Source organism: Triturus cristatus, chromosome 1_2, assembly GCF_964204655.1.
Source record: "Triturus cristatus chromosome 1_2, aTriCri1.1, whole genome shotgun sequence".
Taxonomy (NCBI): domain Eukaryota; kingdom Metazoa; phylum Chordata; class Amphibia; order Caudata; family Salamandridae; genus Triturus; species Triturus cristatus.
The window spans coordinates 612,350,334-612,364,701 of NC_140580.1; positions in this window are offsets into that span (position 1 = coordinate 612,350,334).

Sequence of the window (14,368 nt, forward strand, 5' to 3'; positions counted from 1 at the left end):
TGTCTGATTGCTAAAGCTGTCGCTGCCACTGATTTTAGGCACGCAGGCAGAGCCTGAGCTACGGGATCTAATGTACTAGAAAAATAAGCACATGGTTTGTGTGCTCCTGCTTGTTCCTGTGTGAGTACTGACAAGGCAGTACCTTCGCGTTCTGTGATAAAGAGTGTAAACTGTTTACTGTAACATGGTGTTGCTAAAACAGGTGCTTGGCATAGAGCTTTCTTTAAGCTTTCAAAAGCTTGTGTATGTTCCTGAGTCCAAGGGAGAACAGTCGATGTGGCTGCCTCCTGTGTTGTCAACTGAATGAGTGGTTTTGCTAGAAATGCATACTGAGGGATCCACTGTCTACAATATGAAGTGAGGCCTATGAAAGCCCGCACCTCCTTTTGTGTCTTGGGTATTGGCATGTTAGCTATTAACTGAATGCGGTCTGGTGTAAGCTGCCTTCCCTCCTTGGACAGCGAGTGACCAAGGTAAATAACTCGCTGGACACAGAATTGCAGCTTAGAAGGGGACACCTTGTGCCCCTTTTCGGCTAGAAATTGTAAAACTGTCAGTGATGCTTTTTCACATTCAGGTTCGCTTCGGGCGATGATCAGCAGATCATCGACATATTGAAGCAAGGCAGTGTTAACTGGCATGTGGATACTGTCGAGTTCTCGTTTCAGTGCTTGGCTATAGATGCTGGGGCTTTCTGTAAATCCTTGAGGTGCGCGTGAGAATTTGAAGCTACGTCCATTTAAACTAAATCCGAACAAATATTGGCTTTCCGGATCTATTGGGACGCTGAAAAAAGCATTTTTGAGATCAATTACAGTAAAGAATGTTGCTTCGGAATCAATAGCTGTCAGTAATGATGAGATATCGGGGACCACAGGGAATTGCGGCACAATACACTTATTTAATTCGCGCAGATCAACAACCAATCGATATACTGGCGGGGCCTTCGGATCTGTTCGTTTGAGAATCGGAATTATCGGTGAATTACATATATTGGAGTCGGTTTCTACAACCACTTCTTGGGCAATGAGCTCGTCAATGATTTGTAGTAAAGCCACTACAGCATCTGGTGGTAACTTGTATTGTCGCATTCGTGGTAGTACCACTCCTGCCTTTAGTGTGACTCGATATGGTGTAATATTCATACAACCAACATCAGTAGGGCCTTGTGCCCATAGATGTGTAGGTAAAGTCTGCAATCGGGGATCCATGTCTCTAGACACATAATGACCTTTAAAATCACGTAAAAACAATCTTACTCCTTCCGGAGAACAACATATTATAGCTCCTAGAGCCTTCAGTGTTTTTATTCCTAACAGGTTTTCTGGACATGATTTAGTAAGCAATAAATCTGTAGTTCGGGTCAAAGGTCCTATCGTAAGTGGAAGAGGTTGTGACACTTCATTAACAATAGGTTTTCCTGAAAAACCAAGGGAAATATTCTGTGAGCCTGAGAGGGGTGCCCCTGGAACTTCACTACGTTTTATTGTTGTTCGACTTGCCCCTGTATCGAGTAAAAATTTTCTGTCTTGGCCTAATAATTCACTATGTACATAAGGTCCTTCTTGATCTACAGGGATCTCGATAAGGGGTAAGTCAACTTCCCTCTCTAGGCTGGTTCATGCATATCGTTGATAATCAGGATAGTCATACTGTGCGGTCTGGTACAGTTGTCGTGTCGTGGTTTGCGTGGCAGCAACAGGCAGCGCTGGTGCAGCCGGCACAAACTGTATAGTCTGTTGTGGAGCTGGCATGGACTGTGCATGCTGCAAGGCTCCTTGTTCATTCTGATCCTGTCTAAGTGGCCGTGGTCTTTCTTTTGTAATGCCCGTGGCGATATTACGCTTCAGGACTGGACAATCGTGTACATGATGACCTAGTTGTTTACAATAGTTGCATGTCCCTTTTACAGGTCCTGTTAAATCGCCAGAATGTGTCGTACCCTTTGTATGTCCTTCAACTGGAACTGTCTGGGAGACTAGCATTTTCATTTTCGTGTCTTTCATGCGTCTTTGTTCATGATCTTGTTCCTCTCTAATTCTATTGTGATGATACTGTAACATTTGTAACATTTGTGATGGAGTGTTACCTTGCCAGGTACTCTCGAATTTTAATACTCTGTTCTTCACTTGGGGCAAGGAATTTTCAACTAATTTTGTCACAAACAGATGTGGGTATGATTCGCTACTTGCTTTTATACCACTATTTATACCAAAACATTTTTCAAATCGTGCATAGAAATCACTAGTGTCTTCATCTTGCTTTTGTTTACAGGCTGAAATTGCACCCCAGTCTTCCTTTTTCGTGGTTAATAAACGTGTCAGTACCTGTACTAGTAGACCTGGTAGTGCTTTAGTTCTGTCCCCAAGCCCCGAACCTGGACCTCGGGCCTTTTCTTCTGCTTCTAATGCTGTCCAATCTATCTTTTGGTCTCCTACCTCCCACTCTTTTTCCTTGAGTTTTTCATAAATGCCAGCTGGCATCAATACCTTTAATATTGTCATAATGTCGGGATAGGTATACTCTCCCATGAGTAACATGTCTTTAATTTCTCGGTGGAAACCCGCTGGGTCTTTGTCATGACTGGGTACCACTTTCTTCATTTCCAACAATTCTATTTTCGATATGGGCGTATATACATATACACGTTTAAACTCATTGTCCTCGCCCTTTATTGGGTGCACTTCTCGTAAGGGATTCTGTCTGTCCATGTAATACGTGGTTCTTTCCTTGATGGGCAGTGAGACATGTTCTGGGCATATAAAAAGAATGTACTGCTTTCTTGATTCTAGTATTTCTTTAATTAGCTTAGTACCTGAACCTCTTCATCTATTCGTGAGTAATTCGGTCAATATATCAGGTAAGGGACCAGGATCTGAATGTTGGCTTTTATATAGTATAAGAAGTTGTTGAATCATATAAATCCCAGCTAAACGCTGTTCATCTGGGGTGAGATTCAAAAATGTGTGTGCTACTGTGTCATCACTATACTTCCCGGGACTGTCAACCCAATGGACAGCTGACCTGGCTAATTCTTGTTCATCCATAGAATCGAGAAAATGATAACCCCTTCGTTCTCGGAGTAATTTATCTGCTGCTTGGAATGAATGCTCGTTAGACCTTATATTTATTATTGGTGTTTGAAATTTCCTGTTATTTTCTAGACACATCGGACGTATCGGATCAGTAAGACATCTAGTACTATTACAAGATCTTCTTCTACCTACATAGGCTATAGTTTCTGACTGTCCTGTGGGCAGTCCTGATGCTTCTTCCTCGCTTCGTTCGAACTGGTCTACCGCTAATCTTTCTTCGTGTAGGCGTTCTATTTCTTTTCGGATCTTTCGGCACATGGCTATTATACAGTTTTGCTTATCATGTCTCCCTTCTGATATATTCTGGCTCCACCTGGTAAGAATCTGCATTGCTTTCGGGTCTACCCCCGGTCGGTCTTGATTTCTGATCACACAATTTATGAGGAAACGCAACAGTTCCCCCTGTATTTCCACTTTCTGGTATTCCATAGCTCTGTTAATACATTCAGAATCTCGCCCGGTTTGGACAAAATGATATATATTATCTAGATGTGCAGTCATTCCTGGTAATTTCCCTAAATACACTGCGGCTCGTCTGATACGTAATGATGCTAGGGTCATTTCGTCCTCTTTTCCGGGCACAGGGTCATATCTACAATCTATAAGAAGTTCCTTAAGCGTACGGGCATTTATGAGTTTGGGGGTACGTGAATGTGCTGTGTGAAAGGATTCGTTGAACGTGATACAGCAACTATAGGCGTGGATACAGCTATAGAAGTAGCTGTAGGAACAGATGCAGAAACAGATGTGCTTGCCGGAACTTGTGTCAGAACTTGTTGCTGTAACGATACGGGTACTGGTTCTATTGGCGTTGAACCTCCCTGGCAGGCGGTCTATGTGGGGCGGGATGAGCATACTCGGGAGCTGCGTCATCTAAATATGAGGAAAGAAAAACATCTTCTGCGGTTCTAGGATGCCCCTTAGGATGTACCTTTATTGGAAATAATGGGGTTGGCAAGTCTTTTGGTATCCCTGGAGTAGCCTTAGGTAATCCTTCAGCCAGAAGGGGATACATACCATTCATAAGGGCATTTCTTTGTCTGTCTACTTGTTCTGATTTCACTCGTGCACCTTCTTTAATTAATAGATTTTCTCGGACTTCATTAGAATTCTCTTTACTCTTCTCTTCCTGTCTACGTGCTTTTTCTGTACGTCTATATGATTCTTTACGCCATAATTCAATGGCGTCTTTCTGTGATTGTCTAGCTTTCTTTTTCCATAATTCTTCCTCTACTTTCACGATGCACTCTGCATCCCAGGTCCCCGCTACGGGCCACCTCTGACTTTCTGGTAATTCCTTAGTGTAGTCTACCCATAGATCAAGAAATAATATGGCGTCTAGGCCATGTTTATGATACATGAAGTACCCTGGAGTGTCCCTAGGAGGAATGGGAACAGCTTCTTCGAGTACCCCTTTTCTAGTTGTGATCTGTCTTAGTTTCGAAAAGAGCGGCATATTGAGAACTGATCTGATACTTGATCTTGAACAAACTTAATACAGTAATCACAATAATGAACAGTCATTCATACCACAATATGCAGAACGTACTATAAACATTTAACATTTAACATTTAACTGAGCACCAATGATGATGACGATCTAAAGAAAACTTAATCACTAAACATAATACTCGACTTGAACTGAATTATTCTGAATTTATATACTTGATATACTAGATATACTGCTAAACAGTACAGATACACTGCTAAAACAGTGCAGACCGGATTTGTGTACCCAAACCCGTCTGGACCGGCACAACTTATGTGCACGCCAGAACGCCTCCCCAGTAATGGTACTCACCGGGTAGCTCGGAAACGGAAGGCCTCTGAAACTGGACTGAACTTGAACCGGACTGGACTCGAACGCTTCGGACACTGGACTCGACTTGGGACTTCGGAAACTGGACTCGACTTCGGACTTCGGAAAACTGGTGGGCCTCTGTATACCTCGGATCTTGCTCTCTCAGCTAGGCTCTGGTCGGGATACTTCGCACTTCTCACCGCCTCGTCTGGGTGTTGATCGCAGCCTCAGTCGCCCCCGCTTGACCGGAGGGAGACACAGGAAATCCTGCTGGTACGCGTTATTGTCCGTCCAGCTGTGGCAGGAGACCGGGCCTGCAACGCACCGCCGGCGCGTGAGATGAGAAAGTGTCCCTGTTCGGGCGCCATTCATGTGGTAAATAATTTAATTACCGGGACTTAATTTGATACGGAAACATAATAAAAATAGCTCAGTAAATAAGAGGCAGGATCCGTGGTATTAGAGGTTCGGAATGGGCTTTATTCCAATACTGACTCGAATCAGGGATTTCAGGTTCCATCACCACGAAGGTTCAGGAAGTGAAGGCAATACATTATTGACAGGTAACAATATATATATGAAAAGCATTTACATTAAGACAGATGCAGGAGGCGTAACAGCTGATAATACAGATAAGAATACACATACGTAATGAAAAGAAGCGTAATAGGGCGTAACAGAGAAACGTCATTGGTTGTGATGTCACAAATGGGTGGATCTATGAGATAATTTCGCAGTATCAGCAGAAATACTTGGCAGAGATGCGCGCGCAGCAGTATGACGTGTGATTGACGTGCAACTAGGGGGTGAAGGGGACTTGACATTTAGCTCTACATGTGGCGACAGAAGTCTGGAGGGTCAAGTCAACCTAATCCCAAATCATATCTAACATCCTATGTTTAAAGAACTATGTTATCCAAAAGAGAGGTCTCTTAGAGTAGAATCTTATTCTATACTGACTATACTGACTGTTAGTGCGTGTACAAGCGTCTAAGTGTCTACACTAGATGCGAGGGCGGAATCTTCCATAGTAACAGGGCTATGAATTACTTGTATGAAGACAGAGAAGTCGGGCCTTTGCTTGGTAGCTGGAAGAATGTTTACTTAAGCTACTAGACAGGAATGCATTGGGCAGGGAGCGGAGCAGATAATTTTCGAAGGTGAAATACAGTTCTTGGCAGGCAGCAAGCTGATGTCAGGCTTCGTGAGCCGCGCAGAGAATGAGACAAAGTTCATGGTCACAGATGCAGGCTCGGACTGGAGCTTTCAGAGACAGAAAGCAAGAGAAGCTTGATGACAGAATCAGGGCCTACTTGCCTGGACTGTAAAAATGGCATAAGTGAACCATATAAAGGCGGTGGCCTTTCGTACTTAGGAATGGAATATCCGGCCCATTCATGGCGGATCAACAGAGGACATGTTAACGGTGGACGCACATGTATTTGCGTCTTCATAACTGGAACTAGAGGGAACATACATGTACTTGTAACATGCACATAGAACCGTTGGGGTCCAAGATAGGGGACATAACTGACCAGAAAAATCCATATTTCCACACATCAATAGTTAGGCCCATTAGTGACTTGTTAAAGTTTTCAAGGAAGTTTGAGTGGTGTGTGGAGTGTGACCAGGCATTTAGCAAAGTCAAAGAAATTTTAAGAGATAGTGATGCTCTCACCCCATTTGATCCGGATCTATCGTGTTGTGTAACGGTTGATGCCAGTCAGAAGGGTCTGGGTGCAATACTTACACAACAGAATGGAAATGTTGAGAATACTATTGCATTTGCTTCAAGGGTGCTTAGGAATGCAGAAACGCAGTATTCTGTGATCGAGAGGGAACTGCTTGCTTGCTTATGGGCTATAGAAAAATATAGACCTTACATTTGGGGTAGACGTTTTAAGTTGTTAACGGATCACAAACCGTTGGTTGCCATATTGTCTGCGGGACCCAGTAAGTGTTGCACTCCAAGAATCACAAGAATGGTTAGCAAACTTCTTCAATATCAATTTGATATTCGTCATGTTTCTGGAGGAAAGAATGTCAGGGCGGATTTTTTGTCTCGTTTTCCTCAGAGCAGTGGACACAGTGAGGGGACCAGTTTTCAAGACCTAAATGATGAGGATAATGAGGATTGTTTGGTAGCTTCAATAGACATTCCGGTTCTTGCTGTTGGCTCAGAGTCTGATTGGAGGACAGCATTGTTGGATGATTGTCTTCTTCAAGAAGTGTGCCAGTTTGTCAAGGATGGGTGGCCGAATGAGAAATCGTTGTCTGCATTGTTACAGCCGTACTGGAAGGTTGAGTCAGAGATTTCAGTAGAAGACGGCTTATTGATGAGATGTGACAAGCTCATTCCACCTCATTCCTTGAGGGTCAACATTATTAAAGAGGCCCATGAGGGACACCTGGGCATCACTCTTACTAAACGTAGAGTCCGTCAGGATTTTTGGTGGCCCAGGATGGATGTTGAGATTTCCACTATAGTTGAAAACTGTCCGGTTTGTCAGACATCTGAGAAAAGTTTGAAGGTCTCAACTCCACCTTTACACCCTATTGAATGTCCTTCGGGACCTTGGGTCAAAGTGGGTATTGATATCATGGGGCCGTATGATATTCTTCCTCTGGGTATGAAATACATTTTTGTGGTAATGGACTATGCGTCCAAGTGGCCTGAGATTAAGGTTGTCAGGGAGGCCAATTCTTCATCTCTTGTCAAATTTCTCAAGGACATATTTTTGAGGGAAGGTTTCCCACAATTCCTGGTTTCTGACAATGGGACACAGTTTTTGAGTGAAGAGTTTGAATCTTTTCTAATGCTCAGTGGTATTAAACATCTCAAAAGCTCACTGTATCACCCACAAACCAATGGCCTCGTTGAGAGAATGAACAGGGTGGTAGGTGAATGTGTCAAGTGGGCAGTTAATGGAAGGCATGATGTGTACAAAGCGCTTGAGAGCATGTTGTGGTTCTATAGAACTACACCTCATTCGTCTACGAAGGTTTCTCCATTTGAGTTATTAAGAGGTAGGAAGGCCAATACGAGTTTCCGTCCAGGCTGGATGGGAAAGTGGGTGGACTCGCTGTGTGATGTTGAGGTACTCATGGGTAAGGTAAAAACAAATTCTGATAATACTCAAGAAAAAGAGAAAACATGGTTTGACAAAAAAAAAAGTGTAAAGATGGTTTCTCTTTCTGTGGGTGATTTTGTACGTATTAAGAGTCCTGTACACATCAAGAAGGGATGTTCAAAGTTTGGACATCCGGTCAAGGTCATTCGTATTTATAACAATGCTGCCCAGGTTGAGGGTGGTCATTGGTGGAATTTGTCTAGACTTATTAAAACTAGGTCTTAGTTGCCTCCTAAGAAGTCAGGTGCGTCGAGCAAAGTATTTACCTGTTCTAAGGATACTAGTGTGTCAAGCAAAGCTTATGGATCTTCCAAAATACTTTCAGGTCAACGTAGGAGAAGTTCCAGAATTCGTGTTATTCCTCATAGACTTCGTGACTAATGTTTTGTTTATTTTTTGTATTGTATAATATGTTTAGGGTTTAGTTTAGTTTGCCAGAAGGAAGGGAGGTATGTTATATTCTGTAGTCAATGTTAAGTAAGCCTGAGTTATTCTCTTGCTCCTTGTTATGTGTGTGTGATGTCAGCTCATGATGTCACTGTTAGAATGTTATAATTCAATTGGGAGAGTCTGACAGATGCTGAAGTTGGTTGGCAGTTCAAGAGCTGTGTAGTCCTGTTATCTTAATAAATTCACTTTATTTCAACTGGATTCTGAGTGAATTACTACACAGTTCTAAACGGACCGCTCGCTGCCGCAGTCAGCAGTATGAGTTGGATTCTTACGTGCACTGCAGAACCCCTGGGCTGGCTGCATTCATGGCGCCTCAGCTGTGCACAGATTAAACAGTGGTGTGCTGCACTGGTCACCACGGCCACTGCCCCAGACTCGACTTCTCACGAGAGACGAGCGCGTGGTGGTGGTGGAGTTGCATGACGCGTCACTGCTGCGTTACGTTTTAGCGCGAGGGCTGGCCAAACATTATGCCCAGGGCCATCACTGGTAGCCGTGTTGCGTGCTACAAGATTAACGGCCCTGGGATGGGACCCACAGCCACAAATGATCGGAGATAGGGAGGCGGGTATTGTGAATAGCTGGAGGAGAGTCTCTAGATGTCTTGAGCCCACGTGAGACTGCCATTAAATTGTGTAAGATGCTAGGGGAGAGGAAATAAGAGAAATTCCTCCGTAGTTCTGAAGCAGGGCCGGACTGGGAAACAAAACCGGCCCTGGTAAAGTGCTCGGACGCCCCCCGGGGGTTGGGGGTGCCGACGATCTCTTTGCCAGGTCCGGTGTTCGTCCGATTTGGTTACAGGGCCGATTTTGCAGCTATGCTGCAAAAATGGCCCTGTCACAAAAATGGCCCCCAGGGGCCCAAAACCAGCCCCCAACTATGCAGCACACTTGGGGATTACCCGGTGCCCGCTACGGCCAGTCCAGCCCTGTTCTGAAGCCACCAGATATAACCTCATGAGTTTGATTGAGCAGAGGCTCTCGATGTTTTGTGAATAAGCAAGACTCCTTCGAGTCATATAAAATGCGACACGAGTAAATCAGAGAGATCCCCGTGTAGTTCTGAGAACGCATTGTGCAGTCTCTCTGTCAAACGAGGTATGTCACATACCGCACCACACCATCACTATGCTAGGTGGTGGTACGTGGACTGCAGGCAGGATTTACAAGCAGGTGCACTTGTAATTGACACGGGGGCCGTACGACACTGGCGGCCCATTGCGGTGGCCTTTATAATTTATTTGGGGACACTGACACTATTGTAGTGTTTAACAGTGGTCAGTGAGTGTCCCCAAGTAAATTATAAAGGCCGCCGCTACAGGCCACCCGTGCCGCGCGGCCGCTGCCTTCAAAATAGTGCCGCCTGGGGGGGACCGCCCCCACCGCCCCCCTCTAGCTACGCCACTGCATGGTGTCAGTACTTTGACAAACACTTTATAAATCTGGGACTTAATGAATGTATTTTCAGCTATTGCTACCCACTTAACTCTCGTTCTGGTGTTACTCGACAAAACCTTTTTTTAAATATTATTACTTGGCAGAGTTGAATCCAATAGACCAGTTGCATTCAGTTGGGAACTAAGGGGCATAATGGGCTTGATAAAATGCCGCAGAGAATTCCCATAGAAGCCCATGTTGACACCAGAACATGGGCTTCTATGGGAATTCTCCAGGGCATATTATCAAGCCCATTATCGCCGTTTAGCGGCAGTCTCCTGCCGCTAAAGCGGCGATAATTTTAACACCGTTTGTTGATAATATGCCCACAAGTGCGTCATGGTCACTGTCTATTCTAGACCCCACCTCCATATCAGTTACATATGGCCAAAGCAAATTTTCTACTGTGACATGGTCTGAGTAGCTAAAGTATACTCTGGACATGGTGGTTGATCAGCTGGTGTAGAACCATCAAGTATCTTCAGCCCATATACAGTAAGCATTTCCATAACTTGGTGACCCATACCGCCGTCATCACTCTACCGCACTGAAACCGCCAGCCCTCCAGGAAGGTCGTAATGATGCAGGCTGGGAGGCTGCCTGCTTAGCGGAGTACTCGTCCCACCCCTGCGGCGGGACAGCGGCGAGACTGAAAACATTGTAATCAGGCCCTAAATTGGTCATTCCTGTGCTCCTGTGGTAGGGTTTTTGTACCAACCACATTACTCATAATTACGAGAAAGAGCGTAATTACATAATTTTTGGTAAGTTTGTGCCAAAAGAGTAACACGGATTTACAAAAATTACTGTGATTCCCCTTACCTAATTAACATGTTTTCCAGGCCTAAACAACACATGCACAGAAAAGAAGAAAACTTTTACACAGGTTGCAATACATCATAGTGGCTCTTTCAAAATGTTGGAACTTTTAAAGTGAAAGAAGGAGGCATTACCAAACTTAGAAATTCAAAAACCACAACAACCTTATAAAATCGGAAGTTCCATAAAACTGTTACTAAACAAATCACCTCTGAATTCTGAAAAAACTGAGGGGCTTATTTATGGGCCCTTGCTTCACATTTTCACCGCCGGTGCGTCACGCACTCGCGACGTAAAAAATGCGCCATGATGCACCATATTTACAAAGTGACACATCTAGGTGGGTGCATCACTTTGTTAACCCCTGCGCCACATTATACCTGCGCCTGGTATAATGTATGCGGGGGGTTCCAACGCAAGGAAGGGTTGTAGAAGTGACACAATGAAATCTATAAGATTTCACTGCGTCACTTCTAGGCTGCAAATGCATCAATATCTTACGCCTGCCGCAGGAACATTTCACATGGGACTTGCCAATGTGTAATGACCCATTGCTAGAGTTGCGTCACTTTTGTGACACACTCCAGCAATGCATCATTTTTGCACCTACAGATACATCAGAAATGCTGACGTATCTGTAACTCCTTGCGACATGATGCGTCATACTGTAAATATGACGCATCATTGGTGTCGCAAGGAGGACGCAATGAAAAGTGGCTCATCGCTGTTTTCTCGTAGCAATGCATCACTTTTCATAAATGAGGCCCCAAGTATCTATTGCAGAGTGTCTTTTAGAACAAAACTACAATCACACCTTCCTTAATCAATCACTAGATAGACCCTCTTCCTTTTGCTTTTTTTAAGCGAAACGCTCAGTTGCATTTTCAACAATACTTGCCTCAAAATCGTATCAGGAATCCATCTCATGTGTTCCTTCATGACTTCATGCGTATTGCTTTGCAAGTCCAGAGAACAAATGGAGTTCAATGATTTCTTAACTTCAATATGGTCTGTATCCTAACAAAGCCTTCATCACCCTTTTTACAGCTTTAATTGTTTTAGCAGGTTTCCCAATCACAGTAATGATGGGATCATTTCATGCACAGTTCATTCCTTGCTGACAATTGGCCTAATGGCCTCATCCATCTCACCCATGCAGGTTTACATATGAACGCCTGAAAGCAGAGGCCTACAATTGTAGATTCAGGCCTGTCAATGGACGCACTAAGGAATGTGCTTTTCATAGAATATGAATGGAGCTCCAGATGAAGAGGCTTCACTACAACTCCCTAAGGAAAGGCTGGGGCACTCTTGAAACATTTTCATTTTGAATGAAGCAGATTGACATTGCTGTTCAATACTAGAACAGGGCAATCGTACAATGGCATTAGGATAATGTCACTTCTTTCTTTGGCCTTCATAAAGAGAGAGATTGAAATGCCCCTGTTGTAGTGATTGAACAGGACCACAGCTGTATTAGAGGAAAACCCCTTAGTAGAAGAAATCTCTCAATTAACTGCCAATGATAACCTATAGCAGAAGACCAAACCAAAATATTAATAATGACATAACTATCCATATATTCTATGGCTAAATGGCTCTTAAGGTAGGCTCCCTGGAGTCCTGAGCCACTGATATGTCAAAATAAACTGTATTAGTTTGTTCTTTTTTTACTGTGTTGTCAACGATAGTCTATAAACTCCGTTTACATTTCTTGAGATGGCTTCATACAGAAACAACTCTAGCACATTAGAGTAATTTCAAAATGTAAATGATACTGAAAGATCTAACCAGTAAAAAGTTTTTCTTTGTCTACCAAGTCCATTTTAGGAGTCGGCAAACTTTTAACGACTACTAAAATGGATTTATAAATGGTTTAGGAAACGCTATTTGGAAGGGGCGTGTTGTCTGCATCTCTTAAGATAGCAATTCAGTACCCTATATATCAATGTTTTCTGACCGGAATTTCAGTCACAAACCATTGCTAGCTTACCAATTCCCAAGTTGGGGTGATCACTAATTCTCAAAAGGGTACGGGTTCCCTTTGGAAACCTTCTTCTTTGCGAATTGGAATACAAGTTTCAGAGAAGTAGGCCAGTGGTTCAGGGTCCAGAAGTCGAGGGATCTCTAACTGAGACTTTTCAAAAGAATTCAGTTTTTTCTTAAACCAGCTTAGTTGCCTTTTAAGGTAATCGGGCTGCTTTCTATATAAAAAAAAACACACACACACACACACACACTTTTGAAAAGCAGCAGCATTGATGGTGGCCTGCTGATTCTTGTAGGTCACCATCTTGTGACTGTGATCAATCACTATGGGTCTTAAATTGCTACCTGCCTAATGAAAATTCATTAGACAGAGCAGTGTGTGATTCACTACAAACCCTTACTTTTATAAACTGACCCAATAGGTCATAGGTCGGTTCACAAAAAATGTAGAGTAACAAATTGCAACTGTTTTTTGCAAGCAGAAATTTTGTATATCTGGCCCTGGTTAGGCAAGAAACCTGTGCTGAGTACTACGGCTATAACGAGTAGCCTTGAATGCAAATCAGGGCACAAGTCGAGGGTACACTGGGGTAGATAGCATCTACCCACTCTTTCCACAGGGTGGGTGTCGTCTACCTGCCAAGATGTTGGGCTCCACAGAAATATGCTGAACTTGTCCCGGTGTAATTTTCACACATCAGGAAACATTCAGCCTTCACATTGCCTGCTTTCATTCAGAGCAGCTACGTGCAAGAGGGAAGTGGTCTTAACAGATTCCAGGTTGTGTTAAGGGGCCATCAGTTTTCCTTTCGTTGGAGTATCCTGGCTGGGAGCTATTAGGAGCCTCAAAATTTGATGCAATAGAGGGCAAACAAAGATACGCAGTTTATCACTTCACAGGTACATAAGAGAAGCATGTTTTAACTTTGTTCAGTCCCGGTGCATAGGAGGAATGCATGCAGTGTAAAGAATGTCAGAGTTGTTGGTCTATCCCAGTATTTACACAAATAACAATATAAACACCACTATTATGTTTTATTTCTTTTATAATGCTATAGTACTACTCAACCCAATGCAGGGTGTCCGAGCACTTTACATCACATGTACACATTGTACATGGACAACAAATCATATGTGTGTAGATTAAAATACAAATGTGTTATATAAGACAGTAAGGATCTCAAGGTGTGGAATCACATGTCTTTCATAGATCACTGTGCCTTATTAGTAGGATTATATATATATATTCACTGAAAAAACCATAGGTTTCACACACGTTATAGTTACGAATTAGCATTTAAAAAACCTTGCAAATTCACTTAAAAAACCATAGGTTTCACACATGTTATAGTTAGCTGGACATTTCACTCGTAAAAAACCAATGAAATTCCCCCGTTATAGTTACTGCAGGCAACTATAACTCACACGACCGCAATCCTCTGCTGATGACGTCAGATATTACATCACTGTATTTAGACACTTATTTACCCATGTCTTCTTCCATTAATCTTTAGCTATACATATATTACAAATATTTATTTTTCATAAAGACACATATGTCATCAGTGATGTAATATCTGACTCATGACTGAAAATTACATATGTTTTATATATGTATATCTCAAGGTCGATGGATGAATAAAT